At 45.3% G+C, this 24,809-nt stretch overlaps 1 protein-coding gene across 4 annotated transcripts in view; it reads left to right on the forward strand.

Annotated features, from left to right (window-relative positions):
- wdr41 (WD repeat domain 41) overlaps window positions 1-24,809 on the forward strand; it is a 112,421-nt gene that overhangs the window by 50,198 nt on the left and 37,414 nt on the right. The gene's annotated exons all lie outside the window — the stretch shown is intronic.

The raw sequence follows: 24,809 nt of genomic DNA on the forward strand, positions 1-24,809 counted from the left end.
GCCTGCACCGCCATTCAATGAGGTCATGGCTGAACATGCAACTTCAGTACCCCATTCCTACTTTCTCGCCATACCCCTTGATCCCCCTAGTAGTAAGGACTTCATCTAACTCCTTTTTGAATATATTTAGTGAATTGGCCTCAACAACTTTCTGTGGCAGAGAATTCCACAGGTTCACCACTCTCTGGGTGAAGAAGTTTCTCCTCATCTCAGTCCTAAATGGCTTAGCCCTTATCCTTAGACTGTGTCCCCTGGTTCTGAATTTCCCCAACATTGGGAACATTCTTCCTGCATTTAACCTGTCTAACCCCGTCAGAATTTTAATCGTTTCTATGAGGTCCCCTCTCATTCTTCTGAACCCCAGTGAATACAAGCCCAGTTGATCCAGTCTTTCTTGATAGGTCAGTCCCGCCATCCCAGGAATCAGTCTGGTGAACCTTCGCTGCACTCCCTCAATAGCAAGAATGTCCTTCCTCAGGTTAGGAGACCAAAACTGTACACAATACTCCAGGTGTAGCAATACCTCCCTGCCCCTGTACTCAAATCCCCTCGCTATGAAGGCCAACATGCCATTTGCTTTCTTAACCGCCTGCTGTACCTGCATGCCAACCTTCAATGACTGATGTACCATGACACCCAGGTCTCGTTGCACCTCCCCTTTTCCTAATCTGTCACCATTCAGATAATAGTCTGTCTCTCTGTTTTTACCACCAAAGTGGATAACCTCACATTTATCCACATTATACTTCAACTGCCATGCATTTGCCCACTCACCTAACCTATCCAAGTCGCTCTGCAGCCTCATAGCATCCTCCTCGCTGCTCACACTGCCACCCAACTTAGTGTCATCCGCAAATTTGGAGATACTACATTTAATCCCCTCGTCCAAATCATTAATGTACAGTGTAAACAGCTGGGGCCCCAGCACAGAACTTGAGGTACCCCACTAGTCACTGCCTGCGATTCTGAAAAGTCCCCATTTACTCCTACTCTTTGCTTCCTGTCTGACAACCAGTTCTCAATCCATGTCAGCACACTACCCCCAATCCCATGTGCTTTAACTTTGCACATTAATCTCTTGTGTGGGACCTTGTCGAAAGCCTTCTGAAAGTCCAAATACACCACATCAACTGGTTCTCCCTTGTCCACTCAACTGGAAACATCCTCATAAAATTCCAGAAGATTTGTCAAGCATGATTTCCCTTTCACAAATCCATGCTGACTTGGACCTGTCATGTCACCTCTTTCCAAATGCACTGCAATGACATCCTTAATAATTGATTCCATCATTTTACCCACTACTGAGGTCAGGCTGACCGGTCTATAATTCCCTGTTTTCTCCCTCCCTCCTTTTTTAAAAAGTGGGGTTACATTGGCTACCCTCCACTCCATAGGAACTGATCCAGAGTCAATGGAATGTTGGAAAATGACTGTCAATGCATCCACTATTTCCAAGGCCACCTCCTTAAGTACTCTGGGATGCAGTCCATCAGGCCCTGGGGATTTATCGGCCTTCAATCCCATCAATTTCCCCAACACAATTTCCCGACTAATAAGGATTTCCCTCAGTTCCTCCTCCTTACTAGGCCCTACGACCCCTTTTATATCCGGAAGGTTGTTTGTGTCCTCCTTAGTGAATACCGAACCAAAGTACTTGTTCAATTGGTCCGCCATTTCTTTGTTCCCCGTTATGACTTCCCCTGATTCTGACTGCAGGGGACCTACGTTTGTCTTTACTAACCTTTTTCTCTTTACGTATCTATAGAAACTTTTGCAATCCGTCTTAATGTTCCCTGCAAGCTTCTTCTCGTACTCCATTTTCCCTGCCCTAATCAAACCCTTTGTCCTCCTCTGCTGAGTTCTAAATTTCTCCCAGTCCCTGGGTTCGCTGCTATTTCTGGCCAATTTGTATGCCACTTCCTTGGTTTTAATACTATCCCTGATTTCCCTTGATAGCCACAGTTGAGCCACCTTCCCTTTTTTATTTTTACGCCAGACAGGAATGTACAATTGTTGTAGTTCATCCATGTGGTCTCTAAATATTTGAAGGAGCTTAATGTTCATTTAACCACCCCAATATATTATGATGTGCATTCCTCTGGGCCTTTTCTTGCCCATGGGAACTTGATGAGTAATTGCTAAAGAATGATCAGGGCGACCTGTTTCTAAGGTAGGTGTCACAGTCTTGGGCCTGCCACAGGAGATGTGCCTTTACCACCTAAAACTTGTAACAGGGAAACCTTTCTCTAGGTGCACAGGCCAAATTTAGTTTGTGTAGCCACCAGGTGGATAGGTTTATTTTGCAATGACTGGTGTGTGTGCCTGTGTGTGGCAAAAGATCAGTGGTACATTACAACTTGGCATCCTGTGATTTGGGTATTCATGAGATGCCAAGAAATAGCTGTAAGTTTGTGTTGGGGCTCAGAATAGCAAGCAGTAAATGTGGAGTAGGTTGAGAGGCAGCACTTTGTGACATGCAATCGTTGGTGATCTACTCAATATGTGGTACTATCTGGTAGACTTGCCATTACCTTATAGTGTGCAGTTGTCTTGTGTACCTTATTCCAGAACCTGCAGGTAGTATATGAATTGTTTAATCTGTTTAGTGCACCATTCTTGGAAGCAGGTGGTAATGTCCTATAGAAAAGTTGCTTTGAAGTACCAAGCAAGGCAACCTTCACATTCACCTCATGCAGCAGTTCTATTCTCCCAACCATCAAACGTCAGTGCTGTCACTTGCTTGCAGAATCTGTTTTGTGCCTCAACATGGGTTTCTTTTCACTCATTTTTGACTGGTACTTCTTGCCACCCAGCTGACAAAGATCTACAATTCTTATTGAAGCTTTATATAAAAGGATAATACTCCATAGACAGCCACTTACTGTGCATATGCCCCTTCAAATTTGAGCTTCTGGCTGGATTATACACATTTCCCCAATAAATTAGCTCCCTGTGCAAGGCAAAAGCTGTGTAGCTGAATTTGAATAACTATTTAAACCAGCTGACAATGCAAAGTTGCAGGTAGTCAATTCACTTGTTGGATTACTTTTCCCCATAGCTAGGAGAAAAGCTTAAATCTTTCCTGGAGTAGAAAATTGTTCTTATGAAACTTCTAAAATTTACATTGTTGTTCACCCCTGTAGTGTGTGAATAAAGAGCCTGACCAGATACTGTGAGCTCAAAGTAAAGTGTGACCGTAGTCTTTTATTGCAGGTCTCTAGAGTGCCTCTCCAACCTGTGAGGCCTCCTTAAGTACAGGTGCTCCAAAGGGATTGTGGGATCCCTTGGGATTCCAGGAGATGAACCCTCTGGTGGTTAAACAAGGTATTTACAGGTTTACACATAAGAACATGGAACAGGAGTAGGCCATCTAGCCCCTCGAGCCTGCTCCGCCATTCAACAAGATCATGGCTGATCTGGTCGTGGACTCAGCTCCACTTACCCGCCCGCTCCCCGTAACCCTTAATTCCCTTATTGGTTAAAAATCTATCTATCTGTGATTTGAATACATTCAATGAGCTAGCCTCAACTGTTTCCTTGGGCAGAGAATCCCACAGATTCACAACCCTCTGGGAGAAGAAATTCCTTCTCAACTCGGTTTTAAATTGTCTCCCCCGTATTTTGAGGCTGTGCCCCCTAGTTCTAGTCTCCCCGAACAGTGGAAACAACCTCTCTGCCTCTATCTTGTCTATCCCTTTCATTATTTTTAATGTTTCTATAAGATCACCCCTCATCCTTCTGAACTCCGAGTAAAGACTCAGTCTACTCAATCTATCATCATAAGGTAACCCCCCCTCATCTCTCGAATTAGCCTAGTGAATCATCTCTGTACCCCCTCCAAAGCTAGTATATCCTTAAGTAAGGTGACCAAAACTGCACGCAGTACTCCAGGTGCGGCCTCACCAATACCCTGTACAGTTGCAGCAGGACCTCCCTGCTTTTGTACTCCATCCCTCTCTCAATGAAGGCCAACATCCCATTCGCCTTCCTGATTACCTGCTGCATCTGCAAACTAACTTTTTGGGATTCATGCAGTGTAACAACACTCCCCGCCGCTCCCCCAACCCCCCCCGCCCCGAAAGTCAATAGTGTAACTATTTACAATGTGAGTCGATCTGGGGCCTTTCTTTCCCTGGTTGATCGTCTTGATCCAAATGCTGGTTTTGGTGAGTCGTTTCTTGGACCCTCGCTGGGCTGCTGTGCAGCTGGCTTTGCTGGGCTGCCTGGTGTGGTGAGTCCTGCTGGGCTGCTGCGGGTGATGGGTTCTACTTCATGGTCTACTGTTGTGTTGGTTGCCACGTGTGTGTGTGTGTGTTGGGGGTTCAAAAAAGGTAGGGTCTAATGTGGGTTGCTCTGGATAGTCCGTGAATCTGAGTTTGGTCTGGTCCAAGTGTTTCCTGTAGATGAGTCCATTTGAAAGTTTGACCCGAAACACCCTACTCCCCTCTTTGGCCACGACAGTGCCGGGAAGCCACTTGGAACCTTGTCCATAGTTCAACTCAAATACAGGATCATTCATCTCAATTTCACGTCACACGTTTGCACTATCATGATATGTACTTTGTTGAAGCCGCCTGCTCTCCACCTGTTCGTGTAGATCAGGGTGGACTAACGAGAGCCTTGTCTGAAGTGCCCTTTTCATGAGCAGTTCAACAGGTGGAATCCCAGTGAGCGAGTGGGATCTCGTGTGGTAACTAAGCAGGACTCGGGTTAGGCGAGTCTGCAGTGAACCTTCAGTTACCCTCTTCAAGCTCTGCTTGATGGTTTGCACTGCTCTCTCTGCCTGACCATTAGATGCTGGTTTGAACGGGGCAGATGTGACATGTTGGATCCCATTGCAGGTCATGAACTCTTTGAACTCAGCACTGGTGAAACACGGCCCGTTGTCACTCACAAGGACATCAGGCAGGCCGTGCGTAGCAAACATAGCCCGCAGGCTTTGAGTGGTAGCAACGGACGTGCTTGCCGACGTTATCTCACATTCAATCCATTTGGAGTACGCATCTACAACCACTAGGAACATTTTTCCCAAGAACGGGCCTGCATAGTCGACATGGACCCTAGACCACGGTTTGGAGGGCCAAGACCATAAATTTAGTGGCGCCTCCCTGGGTGCATTGCTTAACTGTGAACATGTGTTACATTTGTGCTCACAGGACTCTAAGTCTGCATCGATACTGGGCCACCACACGTGAGATCTGGCTATCGCTTTCATCATTACAATGCCTGGGTGGGTACTGTGGAGATCACTAATGAAAGTGTCCCTGCCCTTTTTTGGTACCACTATCCGATTACCTCACAGAAGGCAGTCTGCCTGTATAGACATTTCATCTTTGTGCCGCTGGTACAGCTTTATTTCTTCCTGCATTTCTAATGGGACACTGGACCATAGAAATATAGAAAATAGGTGCAGGAGTAGGCCATTCGACCCTTCGAGCCTGCACCACCATTCAATAAGATCATGGCTGATCATTCACCTCAGCTCCCCTTTCCTGCTTTCTCGCCATACCCCTTGAGCCCTTTAGCTGTAAGGGCCATATCTAACTCCCTCTTGAATATATCCAATGAACTGGCATCAGCAGCTCTCTGCGGAAGGAAATTCCACAGGTTAACAACTCTGAGTGAAGAAATTTCTCCTCATCTCAGTCCTAAATGGCTTACCCCTTATCCTTAGACTATGTCCCTTGGTTCTGGACTTCCCCAACATCGGGAACATTCTTCCTGCATCTAACCTGTCCCGTCCCGTCAGAATTTTATGTTTCTGAGATCCCCTCTCATTCATCTAAACTCCAGTGAATACAGGCCCAGTTGATCCAGTCTCTCCTCATATGTCAGTCCTGCCATCCTGGGAATCAGTCTGGTAAACCTTCGCTGCACTCCCTCAATAACAAGAACGTCCTTCCTCAGATTAGGAGACCAAAACTGAACACAATATTCCAGGTGAGGCCTCACCAAGGCCCTGCACAACTGCAGTAAGACCTCCCTGATCCTATACTCAAATCCCCTAGCTATGAAGGCCAACATACCATTTGCCGCCTTCACCGCCTGCTGTACCTGCATGCCAACTTTCAGTGACTGATGTACCATGACACCCAGGTCTCATTGCACCTCCCCTTTTCCTAATCTGTCGCCATTCAGATGATAATCTGCCTTCGTGTTTTTGCCACCAAAGTGGATAACCTCACATTTATCCACATTATACTGCATCTGCCATGTGTTTGCCCACTCACCTAACCTGTCCAAGTCAACCTGCAGCCTCTTGGCATCCTCCTCACAGCTCACACTGCCATCCAGCTTGGTGTCCTCTGCAAACTTGGAGATATTGCACTCAATTCCTTCATCTAAATCATTAATGTATATTGTAAATAGCTGGGGTCCCAGCACTGAGCTCTGCGGCACTCCACTAGTCACTGCCTGCCATTCTGAAAAGGACCTGTTTATCTGCTTCCTGTCTACGAACCAGTTCTCTATCCACGTCAGTACATTACCCCCAACACCATGTGCTTTAATTTTGCACGCCAATCTCTTTTGTGGGACCATGGCAAAAGCCTTTTGAAAGTCCAAATACACCACATCCACTGGTTCTCCCTTGTCCACTCTACCAGTTACCATCCTCTAAATATTCTAGAAGATTTGTCAAGCATGATTTCCCTTTCATAAATCCATGCTGACTTGGACCGATCCTGTCACTGCTTTCCAAATGCACTGCTATTACATCCTTAATAATTGATTCCAACATTTTCCCCATTACTGATGTCAGGCTAACTGGTCTATAATTATCCGTTTTCTCTCTCCCTCCTTTCTTAAAAAGTGCTGTTACGTTATCTACCCTTCAGTCCATAGGAACTGATCCAGAGTCGATAGGAAAATGATCACCAATGCATCCACTATTTCTGGGGCCACTTCCTTAAGTACTCTGGGATGCAGATTATCAGGCCCTGGGGATTTATCGGCCTTCAATCCCATCAATTTCCCTAACACAACTTCCCGCCTAATAAGGATTTCCTTCAGTTCCTCCTTCTCATTAGACCCTCGGTCCCCTAGTATTTCCAGAAGGTTATTTGTGTCTTTCTTCGTGAAGACAGAACCAGGATATTTGTTCAACTGGTCCGCCATTTCTTTGTTCCCCATTATAAATTCACCTGAACCTGACTGCAAGGGACTTATGTTTGTCTTCACTAATCTTTTTCTCTTCACATATCGATAGAAGCTTTTGCAGTCAGTTTTTATGTTCCCAGCAAGCTTCCTCTCATACTCTATTTTCCCCCGCCTAATTAAACCCCTTGTCTTCCTCTGCTGAATTATAAAATTCTCCCAGTCCTCAGGTTTGTTGTTTTTTCTGGCCAATTTATATGCCTCTTCCTTGGATTTAACACTATCCTTAATTTCCCTTGTCAGCCACAGTTGAGCCTCCTTCCCCGTTTTATTTTTACTCCAGACAGGGATGTACAATTGTTGAAGTTCATCCATGTGATCTTTAAATGTTTGCCATTGCCTATCCACCGTCAACCCTTTAAGTATAATTCGCCAGTCTATTCTAGCCAATTCACGTCTCATACTATCGAAGTTACCTTTCCTTAAGTTCAGGACCCTAGTCTCTGAATTAACTGTGTCACTTTGCATCTTAACAAAGAATTCCACCATATAATGGTCACTCTTCCCCAAGGGGCCTCGCACAACAACATTGCTAATTAGTCCTTTCTCATTACACAACACCCAGTCTAGGATGGCCAGCCCTCTGGTTGGTTCCTCGATATATTGGTCTAGAAAACCATCCCTAATGCACTCCAGGAAATCCTCCTCCACCGCATTGCTACCAGTTTGGTTAGCCCAATCAATATGTAGATTAAAGTCGCCCATAATAACTGCTGTACCTTTATTGCACGCATCCCTAATTTCTTGTTTGATGCTGTCCCCAACCTCACTACTACTGTTTGGTGGTCTGTACACAACTCCCACTAGCGTTTTCTGCCCTTTGGTATTCCGTAGCTCCACCCATACAGATTCCACATCATCCAAGCTAATGTCCTTCCTTACTATTGCGTTAATTTCCTCTTTGACCAGCAATGCCACCCCACCCCCTTTTCCTTTGTCTATCCTTCCTGAATGTTGAATACCAGCTGCCGTGAAGCACACAATTTTTTACTTGGGACAATAAGGATCCTGGATCGTCCAGGTTCTAATCTGTCAGGCGGTAACAGGTGATTGCTCACTCTCGAATGCTTCCATTACCATAACTAAATCTGCGGGCTGTGCCATTTCCACCCCCGTGGTGGAGAATGGCAGCCTACTGAGAGCATCGGCTCAGTTTTTTGTGCCTGGCCTGTGGCGGATGGCGTAGTTGTATGTGGACAACGTGAACGCCCATCTCTGGATGCGGGCCGATGCATTTGTATTTATCCACTTACTTTCACAAAAGAGGGTTATCAGTGGCTTATGGTCAGTTTCCAATTCAAATTTGAGTCCAAACAGATATTGATGCATCTTCTTTACCCCATAAACACAGACTAACGCTTCTTTTTCAATCATGCTGTAGGCCCTCTCAGCCTTAGACTTCTGGATGCATAAGCAACCAGTTGCAATTTCCCAGATTCATTAGCGTGTTGCAATACACACCCGACACCATATGACGACATATCACTTGTTAGTATCAAACGCTTACAAGCAGTTTGTTTGAGCATAAGTTTTCTAGCTTTTACAAAGGCATTTTCTTGGCTTTTACCCCATACCCATTCGTCTCCTTTACGCAGTAAGGCGTGCAGGACCTCTAACAGTGTGCTGAGACCCGGTAAGAAGTTACCAAAGTAGTTCAGGAGTCCAAGAAATGACCGCAGCTCCGTCACATTCTGTGGCCTCAGTGCGTTCTCGATTGTCTCCGTCTTCGAATTGGTGGGTCTGATGCCGTCCGCCACGATTCTTCTCCCCAGGAACTCCACTTCAGATGCCAGGAAAAAGCACTTTGAGTGTTTTAACCTGAGCCCCACGAGATTAAGCCGACTAAGAACCTCCTCCATGTTCTGCCGATGCCCGACTGTAACCAAGATGTCGTCCTGGAAGACCACAGTGCGCGGGACCGACTTCAGTAAGCTTTCCATGTTTCTCTGGAATATCGCCGCGGCTGATCGAATCCCAAACGGGCATCTGTTGTAAATGAAGAGACCTTTGTGCGTGTTGATGCAGGTGAGGCCTTTCGATGATTCCTCCAGCTCCTGCATCATGTAGGCCGAGGTCAAGTCCAGCTTCGTGAACATCTTTCCTCCTGCCAGCATCGCAAAAAGGTCGTCTGCCTTTGATAGTGGGTATTGATCCTGCAGGGAGAAACGATTGATAGTTACTTTGTAATCACCACAGATTCTGACGGTGCCGTCTCCCTTGAAGACTGGAACAATCTGACTGGCCCATTCATTGAATTCGATCGCCGAAATGATGCCCTCTCGTTGCAGCTGGTCCAGCTCGATCTCCACCCTCTCTCATCATGTACGGTACTGCTCTCGCCTTGTGATGGATGGGTCGCGCCCCCGGAATTAGGTGGATCTGCAATTTTGCTCCTTGGAACTTTCTAATGCTGGTTCGAACAGCGAGTGGAACTAGTTTAGGACCTGGGCGAGAGCGCTCGGACGTCGTCTCAGTTCCAGCGTATCTTCCCCAGCCAGTTCCTGCCGAGCAGCGTGGGGACATCGCCCGGTACCACCCAGAGTGGTAACTTGTGCACCGCTCCATCGTAGGAGACCTTTACAGTAGCACTGCCGATTACTGGAATCAGTTCATTTGCGTAAGTTCACAGTTTAGTGCGAATGGGAGTCAGGACTGCTGCACCACAATTTATCGAATCTTTTTGCTCATGATGGACTGGCTCGCGACGATGTCCAGCTCCATTGACGCCGGGAGTCCATTTAATTCAACCTTCAGCATTATCGAGGGGGACTTTGTGGTAAATGTGTGCACCCCATATACCTCTGCCTCCTCAGTCTGAGGCTCTGGTTCATCGTGATCCGCCGTGGATCTTTCCCCCCCCCCCCCCTGCAACATGGTGGTTTGCAGGATTAGTAGAGTTTGCAGCTGACCTGCACATACGTTGGAGATGTCCCGTTGTTCCACAGCCCTTGCCAACGTATCCTTTGAAGTGGCATGAATGGAAACGATGATCACCCCCGCAGTGCCAACAAGGTGTTAATGGCCTAGCATTCATCACCCTTGATGGTGGACTCAGACATCTGCTGACATGCAGCTGCAGGCATGTGAGGCCTGCCCGGTACATTACAATTGAGAAACAACATCACTTTGTTCACAGTACTTGTAGCAGCACTCGTACACTGAGATTTGCTTGGTATTGTCACTAGTGGCAATGAACGCCTGGGCTATTGCTATGGCTTTACTCAAGGTTGGGATCTCTACAGTCAAAAGTTTGCGAAGTATTACTTCGTGGCCAATGGCCCTGTACAAAGAAGTCCCTGAGCATGTGCTCCAAATGTCCTTCAAATTCGCAATGTCCTGCAAGGCGTCTTAGCTCGGCGACATAGCTCGCCGCTTCCTGGCCTTCAGACCTCTTGCAGGTGTAGAACAGGTACCTCGCCATCAGAATGCTTTCCTTCGGGTTAAGATGCTCCCGGACCAGTGTGCACAAATCATCATACAATTTCTCTATGGGTTTCGCTGGAGCAAGCAGATTTTTCATGAGGCCATACGTTGGTGCCCCGCAAACGGTGAGGAGAATCGCCCTTCGTTTGGCAGTGTTCACTTCTCCTTCCAGCTCGTTGGCCACGAAGTATTGGTCGAGTCGCTCCTCGAAGGTTTCCCAATCATCTCCCTCCGAAAATTTCTCCAGGCTACCCACTGTTCTCTGCATCGTTGCGGTGGGGTTCGTTATCTGTATCTCGTCGCCAGTTGTAGTGTATAACTAAAGAGCGTGACCAGATACTGTGAGCTCAAAGTAAAGTGTGATTGTAGTCTTTTATTGCAGGTCTCCAGAGTGCCTCTGCAGCCTGTGAGGCCTCCTTAAGTACAGGTGCTCCCAAGGGATTGTGGGATCCATTGGGACTCCAGGGGATGAGCCCTCTGGTGGTTAAACAAGGCATTTACAGGTTTACATATATAATAACCCCTTTCTTTTTGAATAACTATTCTGGAAGAAATGAGCTTGCCCGCTCCATTCCCAGTATGTACATGACAGATGTCTTTCATACACGAGGAAAATTGCTTAAACTGCAAATGTAAAGCCCTTATTTTAAAAAAGAGGCAGAAAAAAGCAGGAAACTATAGACCAGTTAGCCTAACATCTGTGGTTGGGAAAATGTTGCAGTCCATTATTAAAGAAGCAGTAGCAGGACATTTGGAAAAGCATAATTCGGTCAGGCAGTCAGCATGGATTTATGAAGGGGAAGTCATGTTTGAAAAATTTGCTAGAATTCTTTGAGGATGTAACGAACAGGGTGGATAAAGGGGAACCAGTGGATGTGGTGTATTTGGACTTCCAGAAGGCATTTGACAAAGTGCCACGTAAAAGGTTACTGCACAAGATAAAAGTTCACTGAGTTGGGGGTAATGTATTAGCATGGATAGAGGATTGGCTAACTAACAAAAAACAGTGGGTTGGAATAAATGTTCATTCTCGGGTTGGCAATCAGCAACTAGTGGGGTACCGCAGGATCAGTGCTGGGACCCCAACTAGTTACAATCTATATTAACGACTTGGATGAAGGGACCGAGTGTAACGTAGCCAAGTTTTCTGACGATACAAAGATGGGAGGAGAAGCAATGTGTGAGGAGGACAGAAAAAATCTGCAAAAGGACATGGACAGGCTAAGTGAGTGGGCAAAAATTTGGCAGATGGTCATGCACTTCGGCAGAAAAAAATCAAAGAGCAAGTTATTATTTAAATGGAGAAAAATTGCAAAGTGCTGCAGTATAGCAGGACCTGGGAGTACTTGTGCATGAAACACAAGAGATTAATATGCAGGTGCAGCAAACGATCAGGAAGGCCAATGGAATCTTGGCCTTTATTGCTGTTAGATCTCTTAATTTTCAATGAAATGCGAACTCCGGTTGTAGTTTTAATGTAATTTTATTCTGGCAGCAGCAACAAGCTTCTGGCTTTAAGCCAGGCCTTTGTCCTTTTGAGACCACATGGCCAAAATGGCTGTACTTATACCTGGCTCAGTTTATAGAAAAGAACGTGCCTTCTTTGACCTTATTGGCTCAATTGATATACTGTTGACCTTTAATTGGCTCGCTACCAAAGGTCCTAAAATGTCAAGTTGATTGATGACTTAATGCAATGTGGTCTGTGTTTTCTCAAAACTGCAGCCAGGCTGCAGAGCTTGAATTCTCTCTCAATCCCCCCTTTTATGATTCAGTTTGTGAAAGAATCAAACATCAGTTATCACTGGTTAAACATTCTACAAAATAATTTCATACATGTTAATAGAGTTTCCTTCTAAAATTTGTTGATGTGTTTCGCCACATGTCCGGACTAGTAGCTTCCACACAAATTTACACCAACCCGAATTCCATCGTGGCCACAATGGAAGTCTGGTTTTAGTAGGTTAATTAACCTTATTCCAATTTAATCCAAATCAATATCTTAATTCAACCAGTAAACAACCTTCCCTTAAGCATAACATACCCCTGTGCCACGCACAGACGGTCTGCTGGTACCTGCAAGGTGTCTCACCTGTGGGACAGCAGCTACAGCCGCCTGTTTGCAACAACATTTAATCAAAATAAACAAACAATATAAAAGTAAAATAATTGCAACGAATAGAATTAAACCTTCCACCAATGAAGTTCCTATTGAACCTAGCCATTCAGTGGCTCCGCTCCACAAAGTGAATGATGGGGGTTGCTTAAATTTTTCTACCTCCTTTTGGATATGCTCCGCTAAGTGGGTAATTTCTTCGGAGCTATCTGGGATATATGTGCAACACTCAGTTCCGAGTAGGGCGCAAGTACCTCCATTTTCAGCCAGGATGTAGTCAAGGGCCAGCCTATTCTGTAGGGCTACTGTGCGGATTGCTACCATTTCTGCATTGATTTTAACTAGGGCCTCTGAGGTATCGTTGGCTACCCGTTCCACAACGGATGCCATGTTAATGGATTCCCTTGCCAATCTGGCGGTCCCATACCTGGGGATCAGAATGGCAAAGAACCTCTCTGTTTCTGTGATAGCTCTCTTAGGACGGTGTAGATGTTCCGACCGTGACTTTATATGATACATATATGCCACAATGTAGACTAAATAGCAGGATCCCATCCAATTCTGGGGCAGCCAAGGGTAGGCCTTGTGGCCACACACCCAATAGGTGCCATTATAGGCAATGAATGTTCGCTGTTTCTTTGTCAGCAACACTCCGGGGCCCCTCCAGGCTTTTCCATCTGTTTTATTCAGAATCCCCGTTACGTTAAGAATTCCCACATCGGCCCAGTTTGGACGGTTCCGTGGCTTGATTACATTATAATTCCTGGAGCAGTTACTATACCCCATATTTTGGCCTCCTTTGATGTTTCTAATCAGACAGACCGATTCCCCGGTCTTCCTATTCCCGTTGTATTAGTGATAACAAAAAATGGGGGCCGTTTGGAATTATTGTACCATGTTTGGTATCCCCCTTCAAAGGTAGGCAGATTGTAACCTGCTGACTTCCATTTATGTGCTCAGTTTTCCGTATCCTGAAACGCATTGCCTGTTTTGTTTTGATTAATTATCCAATCAGCCATTTCCGAGATATTCAAGGGCACTGGCCTCAAGAGAATCCCTCCCTTTGAGTGAATAGGAATATGCGCACATACCCAACAACTAGAAATGTTACCATGTTTGGCATAAATGTATGACATATATAAAAAGGTATTTACATGTAATTCCCTTGCTACCCTACTATTTCCTTTTGGTGCAGAGGGTCAGCTAGTAAGAAGTAGGCCTATGCCTAGAATACCTACAATCAGTAATACAGTAAATTTAAACATTTTGGCAAAAAGTAATTGTCCTTATCAGATTTCAGCTTCAGTTACGGGTGCTCATTTAACGTGTGAAGTGTGGATCCAGGCTTTCTTTCCTTGGACTTTAACAGCTGCCTGGGTGGTGAATCACACTTGGTAAGGTCCCTCCCACTTGGCACCCAAAGGTTCTTTATGCAACTTTTTCACATACACCCAGACTCCCGGGATGATGTCGTGTCCTCCTTCAGATGGATTACCCCAAGCTGCCGATACCTGTCGGGAAACCGAACTAATAGCATTGGTTAGGTCCTGACAGTATGATAACAAAGTGTCACTCATTAAGTGAACATCAGCTTTCCATAAATCGATAGTTCCTGGCAGCGACATGGGTCTTCCTGTTATAATTTCAAATGGGCTTAGACCTGTAGTTCTGTTTGGGGTTGCCCTAATACTACATAGCACTATTGGTAGTGCCTGGGGCCATGGTGTTCCTTCTTGGTGATATTTGGCAAGCTGTTGTTTCAGAGTTTGATTCATTCGCTCTACTTGTCCTGATGATTGTGGATGATAAGGACAGTGTAAATCCCACGTAATGTTCAGTAACCTACAGACTTCTTGGTAGACAGCACCTGTGAAGTGGGTTCCCTGATCTGAGTCAATGCTACTCGGGACTCCCCATGGGGGAATGTAATCCTTACACAAGACCTTTGCAGTGTGATTGGCTGTGGCTGTTTTAGTTGGGACAGCTTCTACCATCTAGAGAATCTGTCGACCATGACAAGAATGTTAGTGTATCCTTGGCATGAAGGAAGAGATATATAATCAACCTGCAGATGCTGGAATGGTCCGACGGGCAGGGGGCCTCAGTTGGGGTATTACCGTGATGGGTCCAGAATTATTTTTCTGGCAGACCACACAGCGGTCTGCTACCAGCTGGGCATGTTTTTTTAAATCCCCGACCCCACCAGCTTTTCTGGAACTGTGCCGTGCCGTCATCTGTTGTGAGGCCAAGTGTCTCCACGAGTGGATCTGTTGGGATAAAAAAGGCATAAGCACTTGTGGCGCGACTGGCTTGTCGGTAACTTTTTGTCTCCAGACACCATCTTCGCATAGCTTAATTCCTGCCTCGATCCATGTCCATTTTTCCTCTCTGGAGCACTCGCCTTGCATTGTTTGAAGGTCTCGTGTCAGAGTCCTGAGTGCTTTCAATCTGCAAATCTGTGTTGGTTCTTCTGGTGGAACGCCCTGTGAGGCGGCATCTTTAGCTGCCTGGTCGGCTAGGGCATTTCCCTGTGCTTCTGTGATATTTTCCTTGGTATGGGCCTTACACTTCAGGATGGACACTTTGAGGTAATTGTATGGCCTCTAGTCAGTCTCGGACTTCTTTTCCATTTCGGGTAGGTGTGCCAGCAGCAGTGAGGAATCCTCTTTTCCGCCATAACAGACCAAAGTCGTGAGCGACTCCAAAAGCATAACGCGAATCTGTGTAGACATTAGCTGTCTGTCCTTCTGCTATTTGACATACTTCTGACAGGGCCCGTAACTCGGCCTGTTGTGCTCACGTTCCTGAGGGTAAACATCCTTTTGCCACTACCTCATATAAGGTTGTAACTGCCCATCCTGCTTTTCTGGTACCATTGTCAACAAAGGAGGAACCATTTGTAAACAGGATGAGGTCTGGGTTGTGCAGAGGCTCCTCTGCTGCTAAGGCTGCTTCTTCTGTTTCTTTTAAAATCCCCACGCAGTCATGCTCTTCACATTCTCCCCCCCTCTTGCTCCCTCGATTCTGACATTGGGAGCAAAGTTGCGGGATTAACCGGACTGGCCCGGACGATATGGAGATTAGGAGCTTCCAAAACTGCTGTCCAGCGGGGGTCCATCTAGCTGCCGTCACCTGAGACATTCTATTCATAGACAGCAAAGCGTGTACGATGTGAGGACACTTGACAATCGGCTTTTGGTCGCAGTGGTCATTACCACTCGACATGTGGCTTCCATGGCCCTTAGGCAACTTCCCCATCCGAGGGCTACCGCATCCAATTTTGCCGAATAATAGCCAATAGGTCTTGCCGATCCCCATGTTCTTGTGTCAGCATAGCTGTCATATATCCTTCTTTCTCATGGACAAACAGGGTAAACACTGTCAGGGATTCCCAGAGCCGGTGCCGAACACACAGCCTTTTTCAAACTGAGGAAGGCATCTTGCTGTTAGTGAGGGTGATGGCTTCTTTAGAGGCATGTTTCCCCTTTAAGATATCATTCAGTGGCTGAGCAAGCTGTGTAAAGGAATCAATCCAATTTCTGTTAAAGTTACACAATCGCAAAAAAGACCTTAATTCCTGAATAGTGGTGGGTTTTTTTAGCAGCCTGAATGGCTGCAGTTCTATCATGGGTAAGTTCTCTCTTTCCTTGTGAAATCTTTTGTCCCAGGTGTACAACCTCTTCTTGGGATATTTGTGCTTTGTCGATGCTGGCTTTATGTCCTTTCAGCCGAAAGTGGTCCAGCAAAGCTTGTAAATCTTGTTCATGCTGTTCTTCCGTGTTTGAAGCTAGCAGGATATTGTCTACATATTGGATGACTGGATGACAGGGGGAGGTAATTCTCTCAAATGGCTTTGTAAAGCCATGTGGAATACCGTAGGGCTGTTGTAGAAACCCTGCGGTAACCGGGTCCAAGTATACTGTTGTCCTTGGACAGTGAAAGCAAACCACTGTCGAACCTCCGGTGCCAGAGGCACCGACCAAAATCCGTTGGCCATATCTATAACCGAGAAATATTTATGTTCCGGTTTGAGGGCATTAAAAATGGTGGAGGGATCTACGACCAAAGAAGCTTTTTGATCAATACACTGGTTAGCTTTCCTATAATCGACAGTCAAACGCCAAGTCTCATTAGATATCTGTACCGGCCGCACGGGGCTATTGGAGGAGCTATGCGTTTTAATAAGCACCGCTTGTTTCTCAAAGATTCCCGCGATGGCAGTTGGACTGATGGGATACTGTTTAGTGCATGGAGGCTAGGTCTCGGTAAATGACGCAGGCTCCATCTGGAGTAGGCCACAATCGTTCTTATCTTTAGCCCATATCGGGTGTTCCCTCAATTCTTCTTTCTTCAAAGTTCTAATTAACCATGTCACCGACCATCCTCAAAATACAACAATGAATCTACTTGGATTAGAACGTCCATTCCCAAAAGGGGTTGATCTACTGCGCCTATCCAGACCGGTGTGGTTAGTTCATGTGGACCCAGCCCTATAAGTACCGGTGTTGTCCTTTTAATTTCCATTTTATGGCCCCCAACTCCATAAGCTGCACGTGCCCTACCATCCAACGGCAAAAAGTCTCCATATTGTAGGGGTAAGCATGTTAATTCCGTCCATGTGTCTAAAAGACAGTCCACATCCTTATCGCCCGCCCTCTGTTCTATATAGCCTATCTCCCCAAGTGCGAGGAGGGGGGCCAGGGTAGGCTCTAATCGTTTTTTGCTATCCCAAGTAACTCCTTCCGTTGTTGTATTGTCAGTCGCTTAAATGCTTCTATGAGGTCATTATCTTGTGACAAGCCTGGTTTGTTGGCTGAATTGTATCCCTGGCTGCGTCCTCTTCCCCGACTGCGACCTTGCTGTTTTGCCCTGCACGTCTTGGCCCAGTGACCTTCTTTCCCAAAATAATGATATTTTCCGGGTAATTTTCCTAATAACTGTTTATCGGAATCCTAGGATTTCCATCCCATAGCCTGTACAGCTCGGACTTAAGCTCCCATATCCCTGTCTAATTGGTTACATCGATCCACCAATGCTGCAAAGGTAGTTCCTCTACCTTCCCAGTCCGGTAACACTACCTTAAGCATTTTGGACAGTTCTGGCTTTAGACCTGCCACGAAAGCTGCTTTCAGGGGTCCAAACACTTGTTCATCCATTTCCTCATCCATATTATTCATACCCGAATGTTCTAGCCACGTGCATCTAAACCGCTCGTCATACTCCAGGACCTCCTCTGTTCCTTTCTGTTGGCAAGCTGCAATTTTTCCCCAGTCTGTCTTAGCTGGACTGAAGGCTTGCAGCCAGTGTTTACTCGCCTCCCACCCTGCGTCTAATTCTTGCTCATCCTGCCCCAAAGCTTCTTCTACCTTGTGCAATTTTCTTCCCTGTGTTTTTGGCACCATTATGGTCAAAATTTGCACTCCGTCCCAGGGATGAAGTTGATATATATTTCTTAAGCGGTCCAATTGGTCCCACGTTTTTACTCCTCCTTTCTTTGGATTGGGCAATTCCTTGGACAATTTATCAATTTTCTCTGGGACTGCCGGATCATGAACTAAGTATTCTGCATACACCCTTTTCCTTGTTTTTTTGGTTCCGCCCTCATCCGCAGTCTCTTCTGATTTGACTACAACTCGTCTTTTTTTAAATGGGGCAAAGCGCACCCCTAATTCTTCATCCTCCGACCCTGTATTGTCGGAGGATTCAGAATCCGTATCTATTCCTTGGTCGTGTCTTCGGGTTTGCGCTTTTAATTTATCCAAACATGGGTACCCTGGGAATTGACCGATACATTTTCCTTTTCCTATTACTGTCTCTTGACCTAATGATTTTTTCTATTCTTTAATTTCACCTTTAAGATCTTTAACTTCTGCTTCCGATTTTTCAAGCTCAAGTCTTTTCTGTCGCAGCTGTGCACAAACAGCTTGCAATTGGTCCTTTGTACTGGTCAGTTCTCAATCATGTTGGGAACGCATTATAATTTCATTCCACTTTTGGATCTGTCCCATAATGGCTAGGGACCATCTAGTTCGCTCTTTATTTTTCATACGGGTCATTTTCCCCAGACCCTTTTAATCTCGTCCAAGGACCATTGTCCTTTGGAGGTTCCGTACTTTTGTTCAATCTTAATACAGGTTTTTGATAAATTGAATTGTTGCTCTATGTATTCTTTCAACTGTTCGAGGATTTCATCTATCGAAACCTCAGGTGTTGCCCGCCCGCCTTTAACAGTTGTAGGCAATTCTTTGCTCTTATCTCCTGCTGCCATAGATTTCTTTACTGGGGTCTCGAGTTGTAGGCTTTCCAGCCAATCAGTGGGTCGATGATTAATTAACTAACACACCCCGCCGAAGTTAGACATCTATGGGAGCTCGAGCCGACTACCAACCGGAGGGTTCGCAAACCGGAGGCTTTCGGAATCGCGTAGAAGGCGAGGCGAATTTAGACTTTTGACTGAGGACCTTTATAAAGAGGAGTCCTTACCTCAGTATGTAGGTCTGATGTCCAAAATTCAGTTTCTTTCCTCAGCGATCATGTTCGTGATGCCAAAATTGTTAGATCTCTTAATTTTCAATGAAATGTGAACTCCGGTTGTAGTTTTAATGTAATTTTATTCTGGCAGCAGCAACAAGCTTCTGGCTTTAAGCCAGGCCTTTGTCCTTTTGAGACCACATGGCCAAAATGGCTGTACTTATACCTGGCTCAGTTTACAGAAAAGAACGCACCTTCTTTGACCTTATTGGCTCAATTGATATACTGTTAACCTTTAATTGGCTCGCTACCAAAGGTCCTAAAATGTCAAGTTGATTGATGACTTAATGCAATGTGGTCTGTGTTTTCTCAAAACTGCAGCCAGGCTAGAGCTTGAATTCTCCATCAATTGCAAAAGGGATGGAGTATAAAAGCAGGGAAGTCTTGCTATAGTTATACAGGGTATTGGTGAAGCCATACCTGGAATACTGCGTGCAGTTTTGGTTTCCATATTTACGAAAGGATATACTTGCTTTGGAGGCAGTTCAGAAAAGGTTCACTAGGTTGATTCCGGGGATCAGGGGTTTGACTTATGAAAAAAGGTTGAGTAGATTGGGCCTCTACTCATTGGAATTCAGAAGAATGAGAGGTGATCTTATCGAAACGTATAAGATTATGAGGGGGCTTGACAAGGTGGATGCAGAAAGGATGTTTCCACTGATGGGGGAGACTAGAACTAGGGGACATAATCTTAGAATAAGGGGCTGCCCATTCAAGACTGAGATGAGGAGGAATTTCTTCTCTTGAGGGTTGTAAATCTGTGGAATTCGCTGCCTCCGAGAGCTGCGGAATCCGAGACATTGAATAAATTTAAGACAGTTTCTTAACCGATAAGAGATTAAGAGGTTATGTGGAGCTGGCAGGAAAGTGGAGCTAAGTCTATGATCGGATCAGCTATGATCGTATTAAATGGTGGAGCAGGCTCGAGGGGCTTTATGGCCTACTCCTGCTCCTATTTCTTATGTTAACCTCTGGAGGCTTCCCTCCAGATCTTGACACAATAAGACTATTTCCCTGATTCAGGGGAGTGGATGGGAAGAAGAAACAACTTCCCTCGGCCTTTAGAGGGGCCGAAAATAGTTTAAAAATATTTATCAGGCTTTCTAAAGGCTGTTTAGAGTGGAAGAAAATGGTGGCCAGAAGTAAGGCGGGCAAAGAATATCAAGGCATACAGTGGAGTCTGTGAAGTAGTAGAGAGGTGCAGCCCCAAAATCCATGTTCGGTTAGTGAAGTTAACTTGCTGCTGCATGGATTGGTGGAAGGAGTCATATCTTGATCGTCACTCATCTTACCCTGAGGGCAGTTGTGCACCATGTTTGGAGGTGTTGCCAGACTGAACGCTGTCTACAGTACTTTGACATGAATGCAGAAGAAGACAGCATACTTTAAGGGATCCGGCAACCTAAGACTAACCAACAGTACCATGTATAGGTGGCACATGCTCCATAGTCTATCAACCTGTTTCACGTTTATTGCACATGCATGCCAAGTCTTGATACAAACTTCCAGATCTTCCTTACCACTTTCACTGCATCTCATCTATACCCATACCACCAGCAGATCTTGCAGTTTGATGTAATGTACAATAAAACTCTTGCCATACTTTCATCTTTCAAGGGCTGCTAGTTGGAACATGGCATTAAATCAGTGACCCCTCCATTTTGGGGAATGCGCCACTTGAATATGCATTTTATACTGCTCAGTTGGAAAGGAGATGCGTGTTGAACAATGTGTCAGTCATCCTTTTGATGGATATGTGGCCAGCACAGTATCTGATGTTGCAGTGCTAGCTGGGTCTGAGCTAGTATAAGAATTGAGGGCAGTGACAATCTTGTGAACCACTGGCAGCGCCTTCCCTGTGTTGCAGGCTTATCATGCTGTCCGTGCTGATGGTGATAAGGATCTGTTGACCTGGGAAAAACAGAGGCAGTTATTCTGTGTAATTGGTAAGCAGATGTGCCGAAGACTGCAGAATGGTTTGGGGCCTGCTGATCCTCCTGATATGATTTCTTTCACCTCTACTATAGAATTGAGTTGCTTTAACAGCAAGCTTACCGGAGGTGTGCGTAAATAAAAATGCCTGCTAAAAATCGTCCCAAAAATTGTCATAAAAGGTTTGGAAATATGAAAAATAGTTGACCAAAAACACTGTGCTGCAAAATATTACCAAAATAAACTCTTTCGAAAGGCTGTTTAAGAGCTTATACATATTTAGCTTCTGTTACCATTCAAAACTTGTACATGGTAGAAAAAAATGAACTTGGCATAAGATGGAGTATAAATGTTATGCTCTTTTTGCATCAAATTTGGGGATTTCAGCTTCCTGTTTGCCCTATCCCTGAACCAGCATCTTTCTCCCATCTTCCCTCATGTCCTTTCCGAGCTCATCTTCTCAATTGGGGAAAATCCAATTTTGCTAAGCTAAGTCCAGAACCAGGGGTCACAGTCTGAGGATAAGGGGTAAGCCCTTTAGGACCGAGATGAGGAGAAACTTCTTCACCCAGAGAGTGGTGAACCTGTGGAATTCTCTACCACAGAAAGTAGTTGAGGCCAATTCACTAAATATATTCAAAAGGGAGTTAGATGAAGTCCTTACTACTCGGGGGATCAAGGGTTATGGCGAGAAAGCAGGAAGGGGGTACTGAAGTTTCATGTTCAGCCATGAACTCATTGAATGGCGGTGCAGGCTAGAAGGGCTGAATGGCCTGCTCCTGCACCTATTTTCTATGTTTCTATGTTTAGCCAAAGTGGACTGGAAATGGCTACTTGAAGGTAAATCAGTGTCCAAGCAGTAGAGATATTCAAGGAGGAGATCCTGAGGGTTCAGAGCAAGTATGTTCCCTTAAAGAAAAAGGGAGGAACTAACTAATCTAGAGCCCCCTGGATGTCAAGTGACACAGGCTAGGATAAAGGGAGAAAAGGGAGGCTTATGACAAGATACTGAGGGCTCAATACTGCAGAAAGTGCAGGGGTGCAATTAAAAAGAAAACTAGGAAAGCAAAGAGAGAGCATGAAAGAATGTTGGCAAGTAAAATCAAGGGAAACCCAAAGATGTTTTATAAATACAGTGAGCAAGAGGATAACTAAAGAAAGAGTAGGGCCTATTAGAGACTATAAAGGTTATCTGTGTGTGGAGGTGGAAGACGTGGATATGATTCTTAATGAATACTTTGCGTCTGTTTTCACAAAAGAGAGGGGTGATGCAAACATTGCAATTGGGGAGGAGGAGTGTGAAATATTAGATTAAATAAACCTAGTGAGAAAGAAAGTATTAAGGGGCTTTGCAGCTTTGAAAGTGGATAAATCCCCAGGCCCGGATGAAATGTATCCCAGGCTGTTAAGAGAAACAAAAGAGGAAATAGCAGAGTCTCTGACCTTCATTTTCCAATCTTCTCTGGCTACAGGTGCGCTGCTGGAGGACTGCTAACGTATCTTTGTTTAAAAAGGGATAGATCGAGTAATTACAGGCCAGTCAGCCTAACCTCGGTGGTGGGAACATTATTGGAAAAAATTCTGAGAAACAGGTTACATCTTGGGCTAGACTTTCCACTTCACAACGTCATTCTAAGGCCCATCTATCGCCCAAAACGGACCTGAATCGCCCATTTTGAGCAAAAAGTGGAAACTAGGCCCAAAATATCGCCGGAAAAACAGGCCTCTAAGTTTCCACTTGGATCGCCGAGATGATCGCCCACGCAAGGCCCATCCCAAGTTTTGCCACCTAGCATGCACATTGCTGGGCCGATGCAAGGCCCAAAAGAGTGCTCAAAAATAGTTGCTTTTTCAGGGCTTTGGAGGGAAATGAGCACTACGGACGCCATTTTTAACTTCGGAGCAAGGGTGGAGAATTAGTTCTGAGTTATTTAGAGAGGACAATTGTACTCAGAAATTTTGGGCAGGGAATATAAATAGGTATTATCAACTTATTTATGCTAAATAGATCTCATATATTGGAATAATTTAGTAAATAGCTTTTACATAGTGAAGTTATTTAATATTGTTAAGGCCTATCAAACTGACTGGTACAGAGAGGGCAGACTACAGTGATTAGAGAGTATAGAGTAGAGAGATTATTTAAAATTAGTGAAAGTAATTATTGCTAGTGATTATGGGGCCCATGTTTTCCCTGCCTTTAATTGTAACTGCTCACACACTGGTTACTGAAAGGATCAATCGAAGAGGTGGCAGAGAAATGCGTAGACGAAGACAGAGGAGGAGACTGTACAGCCAACGAAGGTACTTGGAGAAGCAATCCTACCTGAACTTGTCTGAAAATGCTTGTCTTAGGAAGCTGCGATTCCGGAAGGAGGTCATCGATGAGATATGTCAACTCATCAAGGATGATCTGCAGCTTCCAGCACCATCAGAACCGCACTGTCCGTTGAGGTGAAGGTTACTGCTGCCCTAGCCTTTTACGCATCGGGATCTTTTCAGGCTTCAGCTGGCGACATCTGCCATACCCCTCAGCACCCTACACACTGCTGCATTCGACAGGTGACTGAAGCCCTTTATACTCGCAGGATGGATTTCATAAGCTTCCCAATGACCAGGGAGGCACAGACCGAGAGGGCATTGGGTTTCTCGAGAATAGCAGACTTCCCCCAAGGTGCAGGGAGCAATAGACTGCACGCACATTGCCCTGAAAGCACCCTTAAAGAACGCAGAGGTGTTTCGTAACAGAAAGGGGTTCCACTCCCTAAATGTGCAGCTTGTGGTCGACCACAATCAATCAATTATGACAGTAAATGCTACATTTCCTGGCAGCATCCATGATGCACACATCTTAAGTGAAAGTGCTATCCCAGACCTGTTTGCCAATCAGCCAGAAGGTCACGGTTGGATGCTGGGGGATAAAGGATATGGCCTTGCCAGTTGGCTCATAACCCCTCTACATAATCCTGTCACTGAAGCACAGAGATGGTATAATGAAAGTCACATCGTTGAAAAGACAATTGGAGTTCTAAAGCAGCGCTTCAGATGCCTGGATCATTCGGGAGGCAGCCTCCAGTACTACCCTGATCAGGTAGCAGAGTTTATTGTTGTGTGTTGCATGCTGCATAACCTAGTTATAAAGAGAGGACAAATAATGCCAGATCATGCTGCCGGTCCACCTCCAGAAGGAGATGAGGCAGCCGGCGAAGATGAAGAGGAGGAACAGGCTGGAGAGGACGCGGGTGAGGACATAGGGGAGCTTAATCAGCCTGGCGATCTAGCACCGGTACCACCTCACCTTTCACGAAGACCGGTAGCCAGTGCCAGTTACACGGCCGCTAAGCTTTTGCGTCAGCAGCTCATTAATGAGCGCTTCGCATGATCTATTGTTGATATTCAAACGTTCAATTACAGTTACGGTTAATCAAAAGTTTCATTTGCGTGGTTAAACTGAATAAACAAACAGTTACGCATGAGAAACTGTACATTGTAAAATTTATGTAAATAAGAGAAGGTACAAAAGTTTTAGAAAAATATTTTTTTTATTAACAGACAAAATTTTTTTTAAACAAATGAACAACACCCTCCCTCCAACCCCCCACCCCCCTGCACCAACCCACCCTTCCCTCAAAATCCCCAAAATGTTACAAGA

The sequence above is a fragment of the Pristiophorus japonicus genome, chromosome 1 (genome assembly GCF_044704955.1).
Source record: "Pristiophorus japonicus isolate sPriJap1 chromosome 1, sPriJap1.hap1, whole genome shotgun sequence".
Classification (NCBI taxonomy): Eukaryota; Metazoa; Chordata; class Chondrichthyes; family Pristiophoridae; genus Pristiophorus; species Pristiophorus japonicus.